The sequence below is a fragment of the Pinus tabuliformis genome, chromosome 7 (genome assembly GCF_031772625.1).
Source record: "Pinus tabuliformis cultivar Carrire ecotype Pingquan chromosome 7, CPIR1, whole genome shotgun sequence".
NCBI lineage: Eukaryota > Viridiplantae > Streptophyta > Pinopsida > Pinales > Pinaceae > Pinus > Pinus tabuliformis.
Genome location: NC_142293.1, coordinates 1,592,064,003 through 1,592,088,863, shown reverse-complemented (window position 1 = coordinate 1,592,088,863; position 24,861 = coordinate 1,592,064,003).

Below are 24,861 nucleotides of genomic sequence, written 5' to 3'. Positions count from 1 at the left end.
GTAAGTCATGTTGAAATAAATACAGGGAATGAAATTAACTGAAGTACTTCTAGTTGCTCTAACCTTCAATTTTGAAAGATAACCTTCTTGAGATGGAATACAAGAAACATTTGTACTTCATGATCTAGAAAAAAAACTAAATAAGAACATGCAGAATGTAACTGATTGGTTTCAACCCTTATGTAAAGTGAATGTTTAACCAGTTAGTTTAGGATGGATATTAGCTTGAAATGGTGATAAAAAACATTCATTAATACAGTGCATTGACAACCTGAACTAGCGAATAAATAACAAAAATAGTGAGTAAGCTAATCAACAATGCATCCTCATTACTTCCAATCTTACTTTGTTTAGAAACAAAGTCGTTTCCTTTATGAAATGGATTGGAGAAGCAAGACTGCACATTTGAATTCTAACATTATGCTACTGATCAGAACTAAAAGAAATCAAACTACAAGAAATCAACCTAAGTTACGAACACTACTAAAAGAAAATGATGAAATTAAAACTGAACAGAAAAACAAATGAAAAGAAAACCTCCTTTAGTGCAGGGGCCCTTTGCAACTAACTGGGTTGAGCTACTAACTTAATTCAAAATGCTCCTTCAAATGATCATCGATCAACACACGACTTTATATTATAAACAGGAACAAAAAGTCTAAAATTATAGAGCTTGAAAGTCTGAGCTTAATACATCAAAAACTTTCAACCCCTTCCGGTTCTGTACAACTGGTATTTAATAGAAAATATTCATAATTGTCTTTTGAGGAAAATTAGCTAGAGGCGGTCTACACGTATCACAATCAAACTGCGTAAATGTTTTATCAGCTACAGGTGACTTGAATTCGAGCAAGATGGTTGCACAGAACCGTTAACACAGGTGGTTGATCTGATTTAATGCTTCAACAGAACTATTGGATTTATTAATTAACCACGAAAGGGTAGAAAAAGAGTCTTATTTCTTCCAGGTTTCATATGTTTGACTCCACCTTTGACTGTGGTCTTGAGTTGGCTTTTTTATTGATCTGGGCTGGGTGACTAGGATAGGATCCATGTTGAGATGATTCCAGAGATGCCCATGTGGTTGGTTTCTTCGTTTGACCCCTGTAACCTACCAAACCATGGAAGTAGCTATGGAACACACAATTAGCTGCAGAATAGGCTGCATTCTGTAGCTAATTTGTAAAAAATTATTCAAATAGAAAAACATAAAAGTATAACATGTCAATCATTTAATGTCCTCCTTAAGACAAAATCTATCATTTATCAGTGATGGGGATTTGTATTCTTATGGAAAAGCAAGGGAAAGAAGTGAGAAAAGTTGTCAAGGAGAGGGTAATTCTGAGGTTCAACACTCCATATAAGGTTTCCTGACTCACACCTTCTAAAGCTAACAAATTAATCTATTTGTTTCTGAATGACAATGGGAATGTGGAGGGCATGGAGATATGAGGTGTTTCTGAGAAACAAATTGATATGTTTCTTCTGAATGGCAATGGGAATGTGGAGAGCATGGAGACATAAGGTGTTTCTAAGCTTCAAAGGCTCAGATATTAGGAAAGGCGTCGTAGATCATCTCTACAGATCCCTCATAACTACCAAATAAACCTGTGTGTTCCATGATGCCCATCAACTAAGAAAATGGGAGGATATGAATATGACCATAAACCACGCCATTGAATGCAATATTTTCTCCCCAAACTACGCATCCTCAGTGTAGTGCCTCAAATAAGTGTTCCAGGTGCACAAGAGGGCCATCTCGTTGTTTTACGAAGTGTCTCCTATTTTATTTGAAAGCCCATTTGCCAAGGAATTCCAACACCACAAGATATTGAAGGATGGAAAGGTGCTCTATGTATAATCTGTGAGGTTTGGACATTAGCTAGACAATGGAAAACAAAGGGCTTAGCAGGAAAACAACTATCCTGAAAAAACAACTTGCCCCTATCCATGAACATTATGGAAAATATGGTAATCTAATTAACCCCATTAGCACACACACACACACACACACACACACACACACACATAATCTTCAAATTCATTCATAAAACTATAAAATACAATCAATCAAAGCTCAATGGTTTTAGCTGCTAGTTTCACAAAAGGTGTATGATTTACACGTATGTAAGATTGATATGTAATAGTATTAGCAGTTGACATTGCATCTAAGGTTATTAAACGACAAAAACTAACCACAAGGTCAATAATTGGCTTGTTACAAATATGTAAATACAATAAACAATTCATTAGCATAATACATAATACATAAGACGTTTTTTTTTATATCTAGATGAATTGGCAATAGTGGTGGTATCGTACTCGTGTTACACAGGGTCGAATCCCACTAGCTGCCACTATAACAGCTAGGAGGAACCGCCCAGCCTGTAAGGAACAGCCCCTCAGGGTAAGACGAGACTTGAACCCATGACCTGCATATCAGCACGAACGACTTAGCAGACCATTCGTTGACCACAAGACCAAACCCCTATGGGCTATAATACGTAATATTTAATACCTAAGTTAAAAAAAAATATTTCCCATTCATAAGATTTATATAATATGTCACTAACCCATTGTGCTCTACAATATCCTATACCACTATAAATAAATCTAACTTCAAAGTTAATTTAGATACTCATGATATTCTCTTCCTATCGCTCTATTGAAAGTATTTTATTATTTTGGTCCTAAGCACTTAGAACTTCAGAGTCATCGATTTTTCTTTATGTGGGTTAACCTCATCTATTCATATTATTATGGGATTCTACAATGTCATTCAGATGTTATGAGGCTATTCTTAGGATTCATTATAGTTGAAAGTTCTTCTAAGTTCCTCTTTTCCAATGCATGTTACTATCATTCCAATACATGTTTTTTTTGTAAGCTTGGCAGGACCTTTTTTTTCTATTTATAAAAGCAAGTTTACACCACATATGTGAGATAGGTGGCCTAAACTTTCCCAATGGGAAACCAATTCTGTTGGCAATCTATCCTCATTATAAGACATCCAAAAATAATATAGTTTCAATCAATCTAACCAAGCTATATATGTATCAATATCATGATAAGAGTCTATGTGTCTATCTATCATAAGCATGCATCAGTAAAAGTAAATGCTACCCACAAGAAACAAAAAAAAATCCAAGAAACTGACTAATCCTTCTGTTCTTCTGAGGCAGATTCCACCGGAGCCGGGTCTTTGGCCGAGTCTCCAGGTATGTCAACAAGCTCGATAATGCAAGGAATGTGCCTTTGGATTCGATCTAGGCAGATGTCCTACTTACACAGCTGAAATTGAATTGTCTGCAAGTCTTTTTTGTAATTGGGAATGTCCTGGTGGGTCATAGCCATCCCCACTGAAATTTGATTGATTGCGTTCCCCATGAGGCTCTTCATGAGCCAGTACAGATATAACGTCTATTTAAACTAGGTGAGTCTACCCCTAGTACTCCCAGGATCTAGAATTATAGCTCACCAATTCTCCATTTCCTCATCAAACTCCTCCTATTTTAGCTTCTCCTCCCATTTTTCCAGAATCTTATGGATGCATGCATCCATTCCTTCCCTGTAACCTATTGTTGCTTCAATGAAGAGGTGTTCTACAGGCTTCCTCACACGCCTAGGTTCTGAGGTACTCGGGTCTGCTGCACGAGTCAAATCCCTCCCCCTTCTGCTGCATCCTCTTCCACGTGTAGGTCGGGCCATCTCTTCCCTTTTCTGGTCCTATTCACAAACGCTATGCATTAGCTCTTAGGGCGTGGTCTCATGCCTCTCTTGAATAATGTGGGTTCCCCTCCCCTCATGGTTACCATCACAATTTCCTCTACCTAGGTGCCCCTCTACCCCACTATGCATTGCCTCTCCTCTATCTGATGTGTCTACGCCACTCTTCTACCTCTCATTTTTCTTGCTCACCTACCTTGCGATAGCCTCACCACCGCTCTAGTTATGCCAGTGCTCTCGCCTACTCATAGGGGTGGTGTCTCGATGCCTGACCCAAATTATGCTTACAGCTCTCACTACTAGCCCATCAAGCTAGGTTACTATCACTCCCACTCGCATTGCCTTCCCTCGCCCCTTTGCCTAGTGTTGCTGCCTCTCATCTCTACCGAGAAGAGCTGCCTCTCTTCTCTACTCTTCTTATGGCCCTCATGAATGCTTAGCCACAGTCTCCCCACCCTCCCTGGTATACGAGCTATCTCGATTATTCACAGGTGCTTTCTCAAAGTCCCAGCCCCGATATTCTCTCCCGTCTCTATCCTCTAGCTCTAACCTGATCACCATCCCCCCCAGCTTACACTAGTCTCCCTGGCCTTCTCCCCAATTTCCCTCCCCAGTCTTCACCCACACCCCCAGCCATGAATTAACATAGTAAACATAGTAATGGTCTTGTAAGGCCAAGGAACATACCTAGAAACAGTTTAGAGAGGTCCTTGCTGGTAGCTCCACAGTCTTACACCCTCGCTCCTCCTTCCTCCCATAATCTTGACTATACTCCTCTCTCTGTCCCAACTTCCTTCATAATCCCAACCCACATTTCTCTATCCCATCACCCATCTTGCCTTAACCTCCTCACCTCCCTCTCCACCCTCGCCCTGACTGCCACTTCTCCCATGTCTTTTGTCAGGTAGCATGCGGGAGGCCATCGCACCCATCACCATGAGCGTGTGGGGGGCAGTGGGTGGTACCCTTCCCTTACATACCATAACTCCCATACCTGACCCGCATCCCCGCCTTCCTTGGGCACACACCCTGATTAGGGGTATTATTGTTTGGATTCTTAGTTTCCTGGCCATTTTGGGAATTTTGCCACAGGATGTCCTCCAGAGTTTTGAATCTATCATCCCTAGGATGAATTGGCCATAATTGTTCCATTGGGCCATGTTTCTGATTGCAGCCCCAGTTAGCCAAGAAATATGTTTCTTTTTTCCCTTCCCTTCTTACATGCCTGATTATTAGGTGATTGAACTTGTGTATGAGCTCCCATATCTCATGGATAAGGTGAGTTTTCCTCCAAATTTGGCTCAGTTTGTCCCATGATGTGCCATTGTTAAGTTTCCTGATGGTGTTTATGGCCAATCTGGAGTCTCCTTCCACCTCCATGTTTTTGCATCCCAATCTTACAACTATTCGAAGCCCATGTCTAGATGCTGCGAATTCGGCTTCATTTCTACTTGAAATTCCACATGAGTCTGCGTATACGAGCCGTGTGTTTGCTTGGTTATCTCTAAATATGCCACCTAGTCCTATTGCTCCTAGGTTCCCTTTTGAGGCCCCGTCAAAATTCAAATTGATGAATCCTTCTCCTAGTAAAATGAAATGCATCGGGGAATCAATATTCATCCTTCTCATTTTCCAGGCATTAGGGGCGATCATTTCCATTGTTAAGTTAAGACAGTGAAGTATTCTTGCTTCATGGTGAGGGACTTGAAAGTCTTATGGGCTCCATTGTTCTACTAGAATTGTTTCCCTGATATTTTTAACTAAACTTTCCCATACCTGATCTTGTGTTGAGGTTTTTTTTTTTTTAATTTTATAGTTCTGTTCTTTCCATATGGTCCAGAGGTTGAAGCCTAGGGCCAATCCCCATGCACGATTCAGGATAGGGCTTGAGAAGATGTTGTTGCACCATATTAGGATTGTTTCCTTTATGCTTTGATAGTCCCTGTCCATCCTTTTGAAGACTCCCTGTATTTGACCCCACTACTGGTTCACAAACAGGCATGAGTTCATCATGTGCTCTATGTCCTCTTTGTCTTGCCAGCACATCCAGCAGAAGAACGGGCCTTGCATTACTTTCTTCTGTAACTGGTCCTAGGTTAGGATTCTCCCTTTATAAACTAGCCAGAGGAAGTGTGCTACCTTAGGCCACCATCCATCCTTCCAGATTTTTTTCCAGAGCAGTGCTTGGCCATCTTATTCCTGTTATGATTTTAGCTCGTAATCTTCTTTGATGGTGAAGGTTCCTTTTGTTGAGTACCCCCATCTCAGGATGTCTGGGCCCATTCTGATGGTTATTTGTCTTATTCTCATTTCTTTGTCGAACTCTGTCCCTTGCTCTGCCACTATATCCTGACCCCATTCTTCTACCTTTTCCCATTTTCTCCAGTTTTCAGTCCCTTGCCCTTCGTTCCATAATTGTTCTATGTATTGAATTTTCCTATCATTTGTGAGTCTAAAAATATCTCGAAGATCTTGAATTTCTATCATTCTTTCTCTTTGCTGCCATGAGTCCTGCTAGAATATAGTTGTTCTTCCATTTCAGATTTCCCAGAAAGCACGTTGGGAAATGAGCTCCTGGTTTTGTCTTTCTAAGTTCCATATGGCTGAGCCCTGGGGTGGATCTTTGTACCAAAGGATTTCCTCCATTCTCTCCGGCATATTATACTTTCTTGTCCAAATTTTTTTCCATATATCTCCTCCTCCCCCTAGCCATCTCCACCAAGTTTTGCTCCCATTACTTGATTTAAGTTATAGGGGTCTCGTAGGCTGAGCCCTCCTTCTAACATTTTCTTTTTCAATCCCTTCCACGAAATAAGAGCCCAATTTTTCTTTTGTTGTGCCCCTCCCCATAGAATTTTTTTGAAGATGTCCACCATTTTGGTACAGGCTCCCTTGGGAGTAGCCATACCTGACAGTTGGTAGATAGGGATTCACTGCAATGCTGCTTTTAGGAGGATTGTTCTGCCTACAAGATTTAGGGATCAGAAGGCCCTATTTCCCAACCTTCCCTAAATCTTTTGGATAGTTTGTTGCCATCCTACCAATTTTAGAGGGTTTTCCAAAAGGGGCATTCCTAGGTACTTCGTGGGGAGGTTACCTGTGTTGAATCCCATAATCCTGGCCAGATAGGATTTTACATTCCCTTAGGTATTGAAGAAGAAGGTACAATATTTTTCGTTGTTGATTTTTGTTCCAGAGGATTGCATAAAGGTGTTTAGGATTTCTTTCATTCTACAGGATTCTCTGAGAGAGACTTGGTAGAAGAGCATGATATCATCCACGAATTTTTGGTGGGTTATTGCAAAGTCATTCTCCCAGATCCTTAATCCTTTGATTTTGGATGCCTAGGCTTCCTCCTTGATATATCTACCCAAACCTTCAAAGACAATATTAAACAGGAAAGGAGACAGGGGGTCCCCTTGTCTTAGGCCCCGTGTGGGGTTGAATGTTCAGGTAGGAGTCCCATTTAGAAGGATAGAAAATACAGGGGTGGATATCATATCACTTATCCAGTTAATCCATCTTTGGTTAAATCCATAAGCCCTAAGGATACTCCTTAGATACTCCCAGCTCAGTCTATCATAGGCCTTGGATAGATCCAACTTCACTAGCATGCCTGCAGCCTTCTTGACCTTAAAGGAATGTACCACCTCTTGGGAGGTGACCATTCCATCTAGAATTTGCCTCCCTTCAACAAAGCCTATTTGTTCTAGGGAGATACTGTTGGGGAGAAGTGGCTTTAGTCTTTTGGCAATCAAAGTGTCTATAATTTTATAGATGAAATTTCACAAGGAAATGGGCCTGAAACCCTATGGGTCTTTCGATTTTTAGGTTTTAGGGATGAGTGTAACAAAAGTGGAGTTAAGACTAGGGCATACCTTTTGATTCCGTCTTGATTCCTCCACAACCTCCAGGATGTATTTTCCCATGAACGACCAAGTGGCTTGGAAAAATTCAGTTGTGAACCCATCCGGGCTTGGGGCCTTATTCCTTTTCATTCCTTTAACTATTTATTCCACTTCCTCGAGCGTTTCTGCTCTCATCAAGACTAGGTTTTTCTCTTGAGTGACCTTTTATGGAATGTGCTGGGAGATTCTTTGTGTTGCTTCTGTTCTATCTTCTTGAGGTTCTATTAGGAGATCTCTGAATTGTTTATGAGGATTCCCTCCATGTCCTCATGTTGCATGTTGTGATTCCCCTTGTCATCTTTGAGTGAGAATATTCTTATGTTTTGTTGATGTTGGATCATGGCCTTATGGAAGAACTGGGTGTTCCTCTCCCCTTCTCTTAACTAATTCACTCTCGACTTATGTTTCCACAAAATCTCCTCTTGCTTGCTCCTTTCCTCCAGCTGACTGATGATCCTTCCCTCTTCTACTACTGTCTCCTCCGATCTCCCTTCCCATATTATTTTTCATTGCACTTCCATCATCTTTTGGTTTAGTTGTTGTTGGTCCTTCATAATGTGGCCGAAGTCTTCTTTGTTCCATCCCCTTATTTTTTTTTTTCTTTGAGTTTAAGTTGAAATGTTTACATGTAGTTCCTCCCTTGTTGTTCACTCTGCATCCACCCTAGCTTGATCTTTTTGATGAGGCTAGGCTCTCTGAGCCAAAAGGCTTCAAACCTGAAGGGGCAGTTTTTTGAGCTGGCTTTCAGGTCCACTTCCAGCCTAATCAGCCAGTGGTCTAAGCCCATTCTAGGAAGAATTTATGCTTTGACAAATATATCTTTGCTCATAACTTGTTTCGATATCAGGAATCTGTCTAATCTAGATGAAATATGGTGATTCCCCCCTCTTCTATTGTTCCAGGTGTGCACCTCATTTATAGTTTTGATGTCAACTAGTCTTTGTTATGCTATAGTATCCCCAAAGAGTTCCATATCCATGTATATTCTCCTCATGCCCCCTATTTTTCCACGAGAGAGGTGATCATGTTAAAATACCCTCCCACCATCCATAAGTCCTCCGGGTACATGCTTCTTATTTTACTAGGTTTTGTAGAAAGGCCCTCCTTTCTCCTGGTATATGGGGTCCGTATACTCCTGTGAGTAGCACCCAGTCATTGGATCCAATGACCCTGAATCTCCTAGAGAGGATTCGTGGAATACTAACCCAGTCTTTGAACCACATTTCTTCTGGGTTCCAAATAATGGCGAATCCTCCCACGCTACCATTTTCATCCTGTCTTATGACTTGGTACTGGGGTTTATGGTTTTCCATAATATCTTTCAACTTTTTTTCACTAATTTTCGTTTCCTGTAGGATCATAATACTAGGTCTATCCTTTTTCAATCTCTCTTTGAGGTATCTCTGTTTGCCTCTGCTATTGAGGCCTCTTATATTCTAGTTGTAATGATCATTTCAACAATTTTGGGGGTTGTTGGAATACCTCTGATAATGACACCACTCTCCCCGAGTTTACCAATAGTTCCCCTACCATCTGTATGGACTCATTCATGTGTCTTCTTCGCCTTTTCTTTCCCCCCTTTCCCAGTACTCCTAGATCTTGCCCTTGTCCACCTTGGGAGCCTAAGTGTTCTGGTTGGACTATTATAGCCGATCCCTGTTTCATCTTGTATTGCTGAAAGGTTTCTTTATAGAGTTTCTTTTGGTCCTCTAGGATGAAGCATTCCTCTAGGTGTCTCCATTCCTGTAGCATTCATTTCATCACTTGCTCCTCCACATTGAAATCTTCTTTCTGGTGGTCAATCTCCATTGGTTTTTTCTCCACCATTTGCATATTATTCTCCTCTCTTTCTTTTTCATTTGTTTCTTGTCTCTTTGCTTTACTGCCCTCATTTTATTTCTACCAAGTATCTGTCATCTAATGGCTTCCTCGGTCATCTCCCCCATCTCATCCATTTTAATGGTAGCAAATCTATTGAGGTTTTGTTGCTCTACCTCATTTTTGTGCACCTTTTGTGACCCTATTGGTTTCTGATTTCTTCTCCTTCTGTGCACTTCCTGGAAACTGTCTCTGTCCTCTTTTCCGATCTCCTCTCCTATATTCTTTCCTTGGGTTTGGTTGTCTAAGTTGTTTAGAGGGCAAGCTCGGTACAGATGCCTGTATTCATGACTTCTCCTACATCTAAAGGGGATATGCTCATAATCCAGGGTTTTCTGCCATACCTCATCATGGTATTCAACTTCTATGCAATCTAGTAATGACTCCGTGATATTCATGTAAACATGGATTCCTGCATGGGAAGTATACCTACCTTTTCTCATCGTGTCTACCACTTTGATGAAAGTTCCGATCGATTTTCCTATTCCTTCTAGAATTTTTGGGTCCCAGAAGTCCATTGGGTGGCTGAAGAGTCGAACCCAGATGGGTGCCGCCAACATCTTCTCCTGATCCGGGTTATAGAACTCCTCCAAGTGTCACATGAATAGGCCGGCATTGTTGAAGAAATAAGGTTCATCTTTAAAGATCCTCTCCTTTTCTTCTAGGTTAGAAAAAATGACTGAGAAGAACCCTTTCGCTCCCAATGTGAGATTGATATGCCCCTTTGGCTGACATCTTTGCTGAATCCACTTTATCAGTTCCTTCTTAGTTGGCGATGCCCCTATGAACTTACAAATCAATGCATGGTCCTTCATATACCCTATATACTCCTTCAGCCTGTTATTAGGTATTCAAATCTGGGTTTTTTGGATGCCCTGGGATGGCATTTTCCTCCCAGTCTAGCCTGCCATTTTGCTCCAAGTACAGGTAGACCCTTTTCATGTTTCCTATTTCAATCAGCTTATCCCTGGATGCTCGTCTCACCTGTGGCTACACTTCGGTAGGAGGGGATCTCTCCCCCCCTATCACTTCACTCATACCTCTGTAGTTTGTTCCTTTGTCATTTACCCCTTCCCTTTTGTTGTTCGTGGAGGTGGAGGACTGTTAGGCGATACCCTCGAGCCTGAGCCCCCACCATTACTACTTCTAGGGTTTGCAGGTCTTTCAAGTACATTCCATGAGTGGAAACCCTATCTACTTTCCATCCTCATCGTTTCTCCAGAGCTCTCATTAATCCTCATTCCAATACATGTTATTTTCATTCTATTTTCAATATTTTTGGGTTCTGAAGGTATTTTTAAGATTTTGTGTTGTGAATGCATTTAGAGTACCAACCCATTAAGCATCGTATGTTGGATGTCAACTAAATTTGATTCCATTACATGTATTCCATTGGGTTGTAGTTTCTTTAGATTAAGTTGTAATTCAGGGAAAATAAAAGCTATTTCTCATTTAAAGAAATTACTCGATCTTGATCTAGAGCATTAAGCTCTCTAAAGGCTCAAACTATCATAAGCATCGTGATCTTGCTCTCGATAATCTAACTCTTTTGGGGTTTATAGATAACTCAAGGCTGCATAATATGGATCTCAATAAATAGTTGGAAAAAACTATTCTATCTCTAACATAGGTCTTTCTCTACTTGTAACTATTATATCCTAGTTATGTTGTTACCTTGACTTCTAGGTATTTCTCTGGGTCTTGTTCAAAAACTGTAATCTAGTAACCTACGCCTACCTCTCTAGTCACAAAATGTCCAAGCAATCGAAAGATCTCCTGCTAGTACTCCGACGAAGGATATATACTGCTATCTTACATATGTATTTTTTGGTAGAATATCGTGAAAATAGTAGAGGAAGGATATCCAGTAGAAAGCCAATCTCCCTTCTAAAGGCTTCTAAAGGAACCTATTCCCAACCTATTATAGGATTTTTACATAAACAACACAAAACCATTCCATAGTTGATTACTGGTTTAAGGAAAGAATAGATAAGTGCTCCATCCCTAGATGGAAGGTAAAGATTGCCCATAATTCCCACTATGGAATAAAGGAAAGGAATACTTGTTTGTAAGGGCATAGATAGGCCAGGGTTTGATTTGTTTAAACCCTATAAAATAAATAGGCTAGGCCATTTATAGAGTATATATGGTTTCCTCTTTCTAAAACAAACGAATAAACCTCTACAGATCTTTACCCTTGCCTATAATAAGAACATGACAATCAACAAAGAATACTAACCTTGCTTCATAACCATCTTTCTTTTATTGTTGAAACTTTGGAAAATTTTGGTTGTAAAAGCACTAGAAATTCCTCATTCTCTGCTACAAAAGCACTAAAAACCCTGCTCTAGCTCATGTATATGAAATTCCAACTCATTAGAAAAGAAAACAAAACAAGGGTTCCAGAATGAATTTAAAAATAATTGAAGAAACTATTGACATAGATACGAAATCATTCTAAAAGAACTATTTGTTGATCAAATTGGCCCTTCAACCACTAGTGAATATTCTCCTTAGCCACAAATTTCTCTTTCAATTGACACAAATCCATAGACACATAAAACAAAAATTTTCACACACACGACACATTTCCACAACACAACACATTACAAGCATACAAAAAAACTACATAGTACATTCATGCATGCATCACTACATTTATGGAGCACTCCATAAGACAGACAACTTTACATCAGAGTGCTCAAGGGAGAAAGAAAGAGCTAATAGAGTCCATGGTTAACCTGTTGAATGAACAGAGAAACCTAATTTGTCATGTTACTCAAAATTCCCTGTGGAATGAATTAAACAGACAAAAAAATTAAAGGAGTAGAAAATTACCTCGATCACTTGTTTCCTTTCCCTCTCATTTGAATTTCCTCCTCTTGTGTAGAACCTCCTCAATTTCCAATTACTATCATTCTTCATTCATCAAGTGTGACTATATAACACTCAAGAATTCGTGAAAAGGAAGGTCGGGTTTGGTTTTAAGCCTTTTTTTGGACCGTCGTGTTAAAATTCTTAAACGAATCTTTTAATCACCATTTCTTAAACTAATCTTTTAATTACCATTTAAACTGAGCTCTCATGTGCTTTCATGTTTTTAAATGATGTTTTTGAAAACTTCTCTTTCATGCGTTTAAAAAAAAAAAATTTTAAAATCAAAATCAATCCTTATTGGTTTCTCTTACATCAAATTTCTCACACTCTTATTACTAGTTTCTCTTACATTCGTTACTGTTGGAAATAATACTGAGAGGGGGGGTGAATCAGTATTATCAAATTCTTTTCAATATATCTTCCAGATTTATACTTTGATTTATTCTTCAGATATTGATCATTAGATTGTATGTCAGTACCATATAATAATGAGCAAGAACAAGAAGAATAGATAATCACACCAAAGAACACCAGATATAAGGTGGAAACCCAATGTGGGTGAAAACCACCTACTGCAATATGTCTTTATCTCACCTATCTCACATATGTGGTGTAAACTTGGTTTTTATAAATAGGAAAAGAAGGTCCTGCCAAGATTTTAAAAAAACATGTATTGGAATGACAATAACATGCATTGGAAAAGAGGCACTTAGAAGAACTTTCAACTATAATGAATCCTAATAATAGCTTCGCAATAGCCGAATGACATTGTAAAATCCCATAATAATATGAATAGATGAGGTTAACCCACAAAAAGAAAAATCGATGACTCTGAAGTTCTAAGTGCTTGAGAACAAAATAATAAAATATTTTCAATAGAGCAACACGAAGATAATATCATGAGTATCTGAATTAACTTTGAAGTCAGCGTTATTTATAGTGGCATAGGATATTGTACAACATAATGGGTTAGTGACATATTATATAAATATTATGAATGGGAAAATGGTTTTTTTTTTTTTTTTTTTTTTTTTTTTTTTTTTAACTTAGGTATTATGTATTATGTATTATGATAATGAATTGTTTATTGTCTTTGCATATTTGTAACAAGCCAATTATTGACCTTGTGATCAGCTCTTTTCATTTAATAACCTCAGATGCAATGCCAACTACTAATACTAATACTATTACATATCAATCTTACATACGTGTCGGTCTTACACCTTTTGTGAAACTACTAGCTAAAACCATCGAGCTTTGATTGATTGGATTTTATAGTTTTATGAATGAATTTGAAGATTATATATGTGTGTGTTAATAGGGTTACTTAATTAGATTATCATATTTTCCATAATGTTCATGGATAGGAGCAAGTTTTTTTTTTGGGATAGTTGTTTTCCTGCTAAGCCCTTTGTTTTCCAGTGTCCAGCTAATGTCCAACCTCACAGATTATACGTAGAGCACCTTTCCATCCTTCAATATCTTTTGGTGTTGGAATGCCTTGGCAAATGGGCTTCCAGATAAAACAGGAGCCACTTTGTAAAACAACGAGATGGCCCTCCCATGCACTTGGGACACTTAGTTGAGGCACTACACCGAGGATGCGTAGTCTGGGGAGAAAATATTGCATTCAATGGCATGGTTTATGGTTGTATTCATATCCTCCCATTTTCTTAGTTGATAGGCATCATGGAACACACAAATTTATTTGGTAGTTGTGAGGGATCTGTAGAGATGATCTACGAAGCCTTTCCTGACATTTGAGCCTTTGAAGCTCAGAAACACCTTATGTCTCCATGCTCTCCACATTCCCACTGCCATTTAGAAAGAAAAATATTAATTTGTTGCTTAGAAACACCTCATATCTCCATGCCCTCTGCATTCCCACTGTTATTAAAAAAGAAACAAATTAATTTGTTAGCTTGAGAAGGTGTGAGTTAGGAAACCCTATATGGAGCTACCCATTTTGGAGGCTAAGACTCAAGCATTATACAGAGCATTTGACTAAGTGCATCATGGAGCGGTTTATGAGGAAACTAGATGCTAATTGCATCATGAAGTCTTTTATGAAGGAAACCATACACTTTTGGGTTGGGCATCATTCCAATTAGTAAACCAGATAGACAATGTGTAAATCCCTACCTAGTCGCATATGCACCATCGGGTTGGGACCAAGTTTCAAATCTAGGTGGAGAACTAATTGACCAAATCTCAGTTCAACCAATTGAATGAATCCCATAATTGCCAACAACAGGAAAGACATCTTAGGGAAATGGCAAACCCAATTCCTGGTGTTGATTATGCTCATTTTATATCATTTAATATTTAAAAGTGATTATTAATTAAAATCATTTTATTAAAATATTATTGAATTTAAATAGATTTTAAAAAATTAAGTATAAGATATTTATCGAAATTTAAAATTAACATAAAATAATAATAATAATAAACATTTAAGAAAACTTAAATTTCAACATAAAGCATTAATCATAATAGTTTAAAAAAATAATATTTTTTTAAAACAAATTCCTTAAATGGTATATAAGATAAGCTTTCCAACATCTTCTCCCAAGTTGGGAAAATCAAACATCCATAAAATATTAAAATGTAAAATCGTTTAAAAACTTTAACAATTCTATGACTCATTGTTTGTTTAAAAACTTTAACAATTCTATGACTCATTGTCTGTGTAGTTTACACTCATCCAAAAAAACAAATGTAAGTTGTTATAAAAACATAATGAGCCATTAAAATTATAAATTTAATACCATAAGTATATATGGAAAAAAAAAATTATTTTCTTTATTTTATTTAGAAAAAAATAACAACATTATTTACTCAAACTCTATATCTTATTCATACATCTCCCTTGGCAGTGTGTTTCTCTTTACCGCACAAGAACATCTATAGGCAGAGACCACACTTATAAGCCCTCATATAATCCCCATTATAAAAAATCATCATAACTGCTCGCCCATGCCAGCATAGGAGCATGTCCCCGCACCCAATAGGAAACATAGAAACAAAGAACGGAAAAACATAGTAGGTCAAAAAAACTACATCAATATCCAAAATTATAAAATAGAATACCCAAATATACTCACATAGCACTGAATATCAATTACAGGTTTCCCAATCTAGTTGACGTGGCCAATAGGTCCCATTCATCTTTTCTCCCTGTTCCTTTATTGCTTTCAATCTTCTAGAAATTCCACAACCCTCTTGATTTCCAGCATGTCAGACAATTGTTACTCTCACAAGCCAATTAAGATGTGAACTTAAGTGCATTCAATGCTACTTCCGCACCAAGGATTTCAAATACCTTCGCGCCTGGGATTTAAAATTGAAAAATTGCGCACCAAATTTCTGCCATAGGTTATTGAATAGGGCAACGGCTCCTTGTTTCATTTTGGTCGTGGGATTGATGAACTCTGCCTCTCGCCCACCAGCATCAGCACTGTCCCAAATTGCAACAACATTGATGGTAACCCTGTTTTAATCCCTCTATATCCCGGGATTGATATCACTACTCACATTATTTCTCAATCATACCTCCACTGGCATTTTCTTGAAGAGGTAGCTTGAGATCGAGCACCCTTGACATGACACGAAACCCTCATCTTTTGAATGACTGAAAAATATGCTCCCCAACCTCATCATGTGAAAGTTGGTAGTAAATTCCAGTTCCGTCCAAGTTCAGGAGAGTGGACGCGTAAAGGAAGCCACCACGAGTGTGTTCTGTACTTGACCACATGAAAGAAATACTATAAATAATTTTGTGGCTCCGAAAATTAATTGAAAATTTTCATTTCTTGTTCCCAAATGGGCCTATTTAAATGGCCTTTCGTCTGGCCTCTAAACATCAACCTTGGAGTTTGGAGACATATTTCTTATAATTTTGCAGATTTATCTTCTTTATCGTGGATGTCCTCACCATGAGATCCGTTTTCCATCTAAAGGATACGATTGCAGGTGCCCTTTCTCAATTTGGGGGGCATGGATATGATTTGGGATCAAATCTAGTCATTCAAGATATGTAAGCTCCCTTCGTAACACCACTAAAATCCCTTCCAACAATATTCTCCCCACTTTTAAAATTGAAGTTTATATCGAAAATAGAAAACTAATTTGTTTGGTTTTGTTCCCTTTTACTTGATGTTCCCTTGCAGGTGAGGATACAACATGGTAGCGTTGACAACAGAAAGTAGAGGATTAATTAGGCTAGAGCCAAAACAATCCATTGACAAGTCTGATGCAGATTATAAAAAGAGGTCTTGGATGGCGGATCTTGCAATGGGTTACTAGATCCTAGAAGATCACTTTGGTGAGGTCAATGTAGCTGAACAGATAGAAAATATTCTCAAGGTCGATTCAAGTAATTCCAATGGAGTACCAAATTAACGTTGCTCGATTTAATTTCAAATATAAGGCTTTATGTCCATGGGATGATCTTGGTAGGAAAATATGTACTCTGGATGAGTTTACATATCAATCGTATCATTGTTTAGCTACAATATTGTTTTACCAACAATCAATCCAGGGAATGTTGTTAGAATTTATGAGTTGGAAGTTGTTGTTTGACATAAACTACTTTATCTATATGAAAATATTACATTTCATCTATAAAATTTGCCTTAATTCTAAAAAAAATCATTACATTTTTATTTGCTAATAACTTGCCAATTAGACTCGTTGACTGTTATGATCCCAAAATATGAGCTTTTCCTGAATACAAGCAGGAAGGACTTTCTATATTCGGTTGTTGGAAGCGATTTTTTAATAATTAAAACATCTACCCACATCTGGGTATAAAATCATTTTTCTTATATTTAAATTTCTTCCAATCTTTGGATAGAGATTAGTTGGCAACATTCCTTTTGAAATTATTAGTTCAAACCCTCTGTTAACTCTTTTGATTGGATATAGAGTAGTCGGAAACATTCCCTTTGAAATTGTTAGTTCAAACCTCTATTAACTCTTTTGATCGAGAGAGACTACTTTATTATGCTAGATGTTATAGTGATTTTGATCAAAATTGATTCATGAGTCAGAACCCAACCTTGTTGATTCCAAAACTTCAAAATGAAAAGTTTTTGATAGATTAAATGTGCAATCAAAAAATATTATTTTACTAAAATAAATATAACTTTTAATCATAGCAGTACATGCTCCAAGAAGGTTGTTACTTTTGTGAAAATGGTAAGATTGGTGGGTGTGTAAATAAACAAGATTTTCTTGATGACAATATGGAAAAAAATAAGAGAAAATATTTCCTGGATCAAATAATTTATTTATTGCTTATTTGAAGTTAATTTTATTTTTATATCGGATAGTTTCTTATATATTATTCGATAAAGAATATGTTGTGTCCAATATACTAGTTTCAAACTACTCTTTTCGATGATCATTTTACATTCAAATCAATTGGTTTAGCATTATTTTATGTTTCCTCATTAAGATGTATTAAACATGGTTTTCCATTAAATAAGATAAATGGGAAAAATAGTTATGATTAAAGCAAGGTAAATTATTTTTTGATTTTTAAGATTAATATTCCAAGCAACTTTATAAAATAATCCATCTATGTTTCTCAATTCGACTTTAGTAAGAAGGCATATATTTTGACGAAATATTAAAGGAATATATAAAACATTCGAGTTTAATTAGGAGGTCCTTTATTAATACATTGTTTTATGGTAAGGTTTTATGTGGTGATGGAATTTTTTTTTCATTAATTACTTTTCATTTTAATTGTCATTTTAAAAAAAGTGAATTATTTAAATTAGGTTTAGTATATTGTTTAAAAAAAAACTAAATGGACTGTGTATTATGATTGGATTTAAAATTTGTAAAAAACTTTGTATACTAATTCAAATTAGTATAAAAATTTTGTATGAAAACATATAATATTAAAAATAAAAGAATTAAGAATGAAAAATATATATATATAATTTAAATAATCTAATAAAAGTTTTACAAAATAAAGATAATTTATTAATTAAGTTATAAGAATATAATATTTCATTTTGGCTTTTACGTACACTTCTATGTTTCTCTATGTGTGGGGTCCTTGTCAAGAAAACCATTCCATACATTATGTTATATTAATGACCCATATGATAGGATGTGGATTTCATCTACTTTGAGTTATCATGTTGGTTCCTCATTGAGGGTGTTTTTGGTATGCACATCCCTTCCCTTACCAGACAATGGTGTCTCAAAGGAATTAAAGGTGTACCTCTCTCTATCACCAGTGGACTTATTGATTAATGTGTCTGAAAACATAAATGTATTCAGATTATTATCGTCTACCACTTAAAGGACTGATTGAGATGACTTTTGCACCCACTACTTGTTTTTAGGTTTCTTGCCCATGTTCAACATTTTTGCATAGCTAGCAGAATGAATTCACTGTAACAAGGAGGGAAACTGGAGTTATGCCAGAATTTAGCAATTTGAGGCTTATTTAGAACTATGAAACAAGACAATTATTGAAACTAAGGCTGAAATGAAGGATATTAACTAAAAAAAGAAGTGGTTGTATGTAGGATGATACTGACATGAACGATGGATAAACTTAATTTAAGTTGAAATGACCTATATTTACTTATGGAGATGTCGTTATTAAATAAAATATTAAAGTTAACCATTTGAATAAGCATTTTTTAAGATTAACTATAATTCGCATCATGGGAGTAAGGCCAGGTTTAGGTAATATGTTATAAAAAGGCCACGATGAGACAAAGAATTGTCTATTGAGAATTTTAGCATATATGTACAAATAATATGGCTAGTTGTCAAATATTGACATGGCGTAATGTGACAAATGGTAGCATCTAATAAGAGCATGTGTAAAAGATTCCATGTAGAAACAATGGCCATGTCATCCCACGAAGGATTTCTCAAGAGGAAGTTAGGTTTCAACATTTAAAAAGATCCTAGGTCTGAGAATTAACAGAGTCTAAGAGACAAAATGTTTCAAGAGGTTTGTTAGAAAAAAATTTCATCCTGCCATGGGGCTTCACGTAAGGTAAAACACTTGACAAGTGAATGTGCTAGAACGAGATTGACATAAAATTTTCTAAGAAAAAATTAGTAATATGTATGGAAAGTTTGTGTCCCACCATGGGATGATCAAGAAGTAAATGTGGAAGGGTCAGCTCGAGAAACGAGATTCGGGATGGGAACAACTATTATTAATTAAAAAACAAGGTTTTGTTACACCTCGGGGTTTTTCCAAATAAAAGAGAGTGTGGTCTAAGATACTCATGTCTTAGGAGACAAGAAGAATTGTTTATTTATGACACAATTAAGAACTTAGACATTTTTTTTGAAAACTTTATAAGTGATTTGTCTATGAAATATGTAAAAGGTGGAAAGCGATCGAATTATATATATAAGTAGGATGTGAAAACTTAAAAGGGTCTCCATTTTTTATGGATTAAGTAAAAAAATGGGGGGGGGGGGGGGGGGGGTTGTTTTTTTACTACAACAAAACCCTAAACTATTTAAAGTATTAATCTCTTAATCCATCTATGTATTGTGCTTACCCAATGAAAACCACCACTAATATACCAACATAATATGTATTTAATATATATATTACTATTACATGAATGTTGGTATGTATACTACTATATATATAAACATAATATGTGAGTATATATATTGGTATATATATGTTGACATATACATGAACATAATATTGATATATCTATGTGTATATATACATACACATATACCTAATTTTGGTTGTTTACCTAAGGTTGCACGAGGACTTGCAAAGTCTCAGGTGTGAGGAAGACACTGGACTTTCATTTTTAGGCCTTTACTACTATCAAAAGTGTGAGTTTTTCCCTTTATACTCCCTCCTGTAGCCAATGATCATTCCTATTTTTCCATAGTTACTTGCATTATGGTCATGATATGCTAATGAGGTGTAGTGTTAAATTCAAAGCTTTTCCCTTATTTTTAATTGAGTTATTTGAGCTAGAGCTTGCCTTTTCTAATATAGTATCATATCTTATAACCCTAGTAAAGATCTAGTAACCAGAATCATTAGTTGTCATATAATTGCAACCCTAGGGTGAAAATTTTGACATGGTTTTCATTGTTAGGTAGCTTGAGTGGATCAATGTTGGTTTGATTTCTCCCAGTGTTGATGGTGCTAGACCCGCTAGCATGTCAAGGGGATCTCCCCAGTAAGAAGTCCCAATTAGACCTCATACCGTTTGGTGTAGGAGTCCCAACAGTGGCTCGTAAGGTAATGCCTTGACCACGGTGTCGTACAGAGGCAAGTAGAATAACTCTATCAGCAAAAAGGGTGTGAATGATGCAGTGAGTCAAGGGAGGTGTATGAGAGGTTCCAACACTTTGAAGGGGGGAGGAGGTGAAGGTGAGTTCTAGGTTGAAAGGGATCAATCCCAACTCGGCTAGGAACACACAACACAAAGGACATGCACAACTTTTGGCGGAGCAGTTCACTCGGATAAAGCAATCACATCATACAAGGTAAGATAAAACGTACAACACTCATGGATCAGTCCAAGATGAGTGTGATGGTTTTTATAGCAAGGTTCAAGTGAAAGGTATTCTAATGTCTAGCAGAGTAGTCAACACGGACAGTGACAACATTAACAACATATGCAACACATTAACAGCAAGATTCATATAATTTCATGCGAATCAGTTCATACACAAGTACGTGAGTTAAACAACACATATCATTAAAGCAACCAGAGCAGTCCAACTACAATAACAACATATGCATGATAATGTGCTAGCTCTTATTATATAAAGAATTGTAAGTGACAATCATACAATACATCCATGTAATCCTGCTAGCCCCAATAGTGGAATGTTACAGCCACATCCGCCTGCTCCTCCAAAGAGATGTACTAGCTTCTTGCATTGGAGAAGCCAAGGCACGTTACAATACTATCCAAGCTTTCTTCAAAATATTCTTAGTAGAAGCTTGGCGGACCAAAAGTCCTTACAATGAGTTATGAGGGACTATTTATAGCAAAGGGTGGGGTGACCCTTGACATTCCCCTTTGTGAGAGTTCAACTACCCTCATGACACTTCACCTACTCTAAGACTATTACATCCAACCATTGACACTTGACTTACACTTGACATGACTTAACATTAAAATGCACATGTACTCATGTGAGACGACATGGCTTGAGCAAGCCTTGTAAGACATCACTGACACTCGGTCCACTGTGATGAGACCAAATCTTTGACATGCTTATGATGGTGAAGGTGTTGAGATGATGCCAAGCTTGGTCGTCCATGATGGTGTCCATGCACCTCATAGTGACATCTTGCTGAAGCGAACTCTTTCCTCCATTGCAACCAATGCATTAGTTCAACCCCTTCATCCAACTCATCTACTAACATGTGCATGGTCTTCTTAGGTGTGGCTAAACTGACAACACACTGATGCATGGTGTTCATGCTGATCTTTAAGTGTGTACTGGTGGTCATGCGCATCAACTTGACGAAGTACATGTTCAACTCCAGTTGGACTTACTTCTTGTCTTTGCCTTGGTGAGCGTGTTGAATGGGTTGGATCGCATGAACGTGCTCAATGACATGCATGTTGCCAAATCCTTTGCATGCAATCAAGAACACTACTCACCATGTCTACTTTGTGTCAACTGCTGGGATGGATCCTTAACTTGTACAGGCACAGTTTCATCCATCAATGCATGTTGCGCCCACTATTGTTCCTGTTATTGCTGCAACTCATTCTTCTGTCTGTGCAGATTCATGTTCTTCCTGAGTTGCTACTTCAGCACATGCAACTCCTTATTTGTTCCATCTTCTCCCTTCACGTGATCTTCATGTCACGCCGTCACTTCATAGATGGAGTCTCCAAAGTTGCTTTCATCATTAATGGACTTGCTTGAGCTTACAACCTTGTTCCACCTCCATGTTTTCAACAAACCTCCTCTTGCATTTGTTGCATTTGGTATGCTGTCTTCAGATGAAGTTCATGATGTTGTTTGTTGTGATGCTACTATTGTCATATCTTGATGTCCTTGTCTACGAACAACTTGATGTCTTCATGGGTAGGCAAGTCCATGGACACTTGATCGACTGCATCCCCAAGCATGCTGCGAATGGTGTCTTCATCTCTACTCTCCTGGAAACCATTGTACCTGTACTACTGAGAGGCAAATGAATACTTGCGATACCTGGAGACATGGAAACACTCATGGAAATAAATCTGTCAGTTGAGAACCAAAATGAACATGAGAATTGACTTGTATCATACCTGGGTGAATGATCATGAAGGTTGCGCAATTTTGGCCGAGAGGTCGGGAGACCGACTGCCAAGACTACACAAGGCACAGTCCGGGCTACTGGGAGTCTGAGTAACTACTGGAACTATGCAATGCACATTCCAGTCTATTAGTTGATGGCTAGGATTGTGCAATGCGCAATTCCATCTGGGAAGGACTGTTGGCCCAAGCACAGATTTGCGCAATTTCTTTGGCCAAGCAGCCACTATCCTCCAAAAATGCACAAAATAGTCTTGTAGGCTAGTACTGGGTAGGAATGCACAAATTTTGAGAGGAAGGTGAGCATTCCTTTCCCAGATTTCGCAATTCAGCCTTGGTGAAGGTAGAGCCCGGGCCAAGGTTGGCCCGACTCGTCAACAGGAAACTGAAAGCAAGTAAGTTAGTGAATGCATGGCGACACTAAGTGATAGCAGAATTAATTGACATTGCATGAAAAACATGAATGAAATATTTAGCAAACAGCTTAACATGCATGTGGGTGAGGCAATTTGCCAGTTGGGTGAATGTCCGTGCAAAACAGTTTCATGGATGCGACGACAGTGAGATTGCAATGAAAACTGAAACAAAGCTAGGAAAAGATAGTATACATTTAAATGATAGAAAGTGCTCAAAGAAATCAAGAAAATAGTACTCCCACAAGAAAAAGCACAAAAAGCAACAAGAATACAGCACAAGGCATGGGAAGCAGGCTTACCCCAAAACAACTGAGTTAAATATGTTGAATACTCCTAGATGTGATGTGGGATGTCAAAACTATAAGGTTGATGTGAGGAATGATATTTGTAGTGTCTGGTTGATGAGTTTTGATAACATCGAGGTTGTGACATGCATGCCATGAATCTAGGGGAAGCGACACTTGGTGGGAGGTTTCGGAATTGCTCCTTGCATGTAGCCTCCAACTGCTAAACATAGATACTTGAAACAAAGGATACCTTTGCATGTTGCCTTGGGAGAAGTAGCCCATGCATGCAAGTTTGTTTTTCTCAGTCCCGAGGGAACCGGTCAACTCAGCTACACATGCAAGAGACTACTCGAATGCTAGAGAAAAATGCACATTTTTTGCTAGGAGCTGGGTTGGCTACCTAGGAGATTTGCACAATTTCTGTGTAGAGCAGCTGATTGTTGCCCATATTTGCACAAATCCTGGGCTGAACTACCTGCTTTTGGGAAAATTTGTGCAAATCCTGCTAGGAGGGTTGGCTGGAAGGATTGCGTAATCCTGGAGCCCAGCAAGCTGTCAGAGAGGATTACGCAATTCATGGAGGGAAGGCTAGTTTCCCTCTAGAAATGCACAATTTTCAAGGGGAAGCTTCTCATCCTGAAGCTGGACCAAGTCCGGGTGAGCAACCTATGAGGAGAATGGATCAACTGTGATCAAAAGGCTGCCTTTGTACGAGGGAAACACTGAATCTTGAGTACTTTATGAAGCAAGACAAAGTGCTATATAAGGTTGGTAGGGAGGCTCCAAAATAGGCTAATGAAAAATTTTGGAGGGTGGTTGAAGCCGCTAAAACACTTGGCAACACACTGGTAGAACTCTAACTCTCTGAATGGACATTGTTCATGAAAAGCAAGTGTAACACCTCCAGAAGTATTGTTCAGCTCTCAGCTCATCTTGGCTTCACACTAGTTTGTTTGTAAGATGTAGTATCTGCCAGAATCTTAGTTGGTTGACACACATTCTAAGACAAGGAAACACAATTGTTTTGACTGGGGTTGAGGGGTATATAGGTGCACAAGCAGTATAGTTGTCAAAGTCTTAGTTTCATCTCTGGTATTGGTCCACTACCAGCAAGCCTAGACATGACCCCGGTGGAGTCACATAGGAACACAAGCATGGCTCCATTGTAAGTGAGCATGGTCAGTACCCCAATGGAGTCACATAGGAACACAAGCATGGCTCCGTTGCAAGTGAGTGTGGTCAGTACCCCAGTGAAGTTACTTGCATCACCTCCCTGTGCATGAAGCCTTTCTCTTCTTTCACCTTATTCATTTTTCAAATTTTTTTTTTTACTTTTTACTTTTGATTTTTTTCATTTTCATTGTGCATAGCACTTATTCATTTCAGAGGCAGAAGAGGGATCCCGACTTGTTGAGAGCAGAAGATGTTGTTCTAATAGAGAAATATTTTATTGCATCTCTGACATGCCTATTAAGGTTT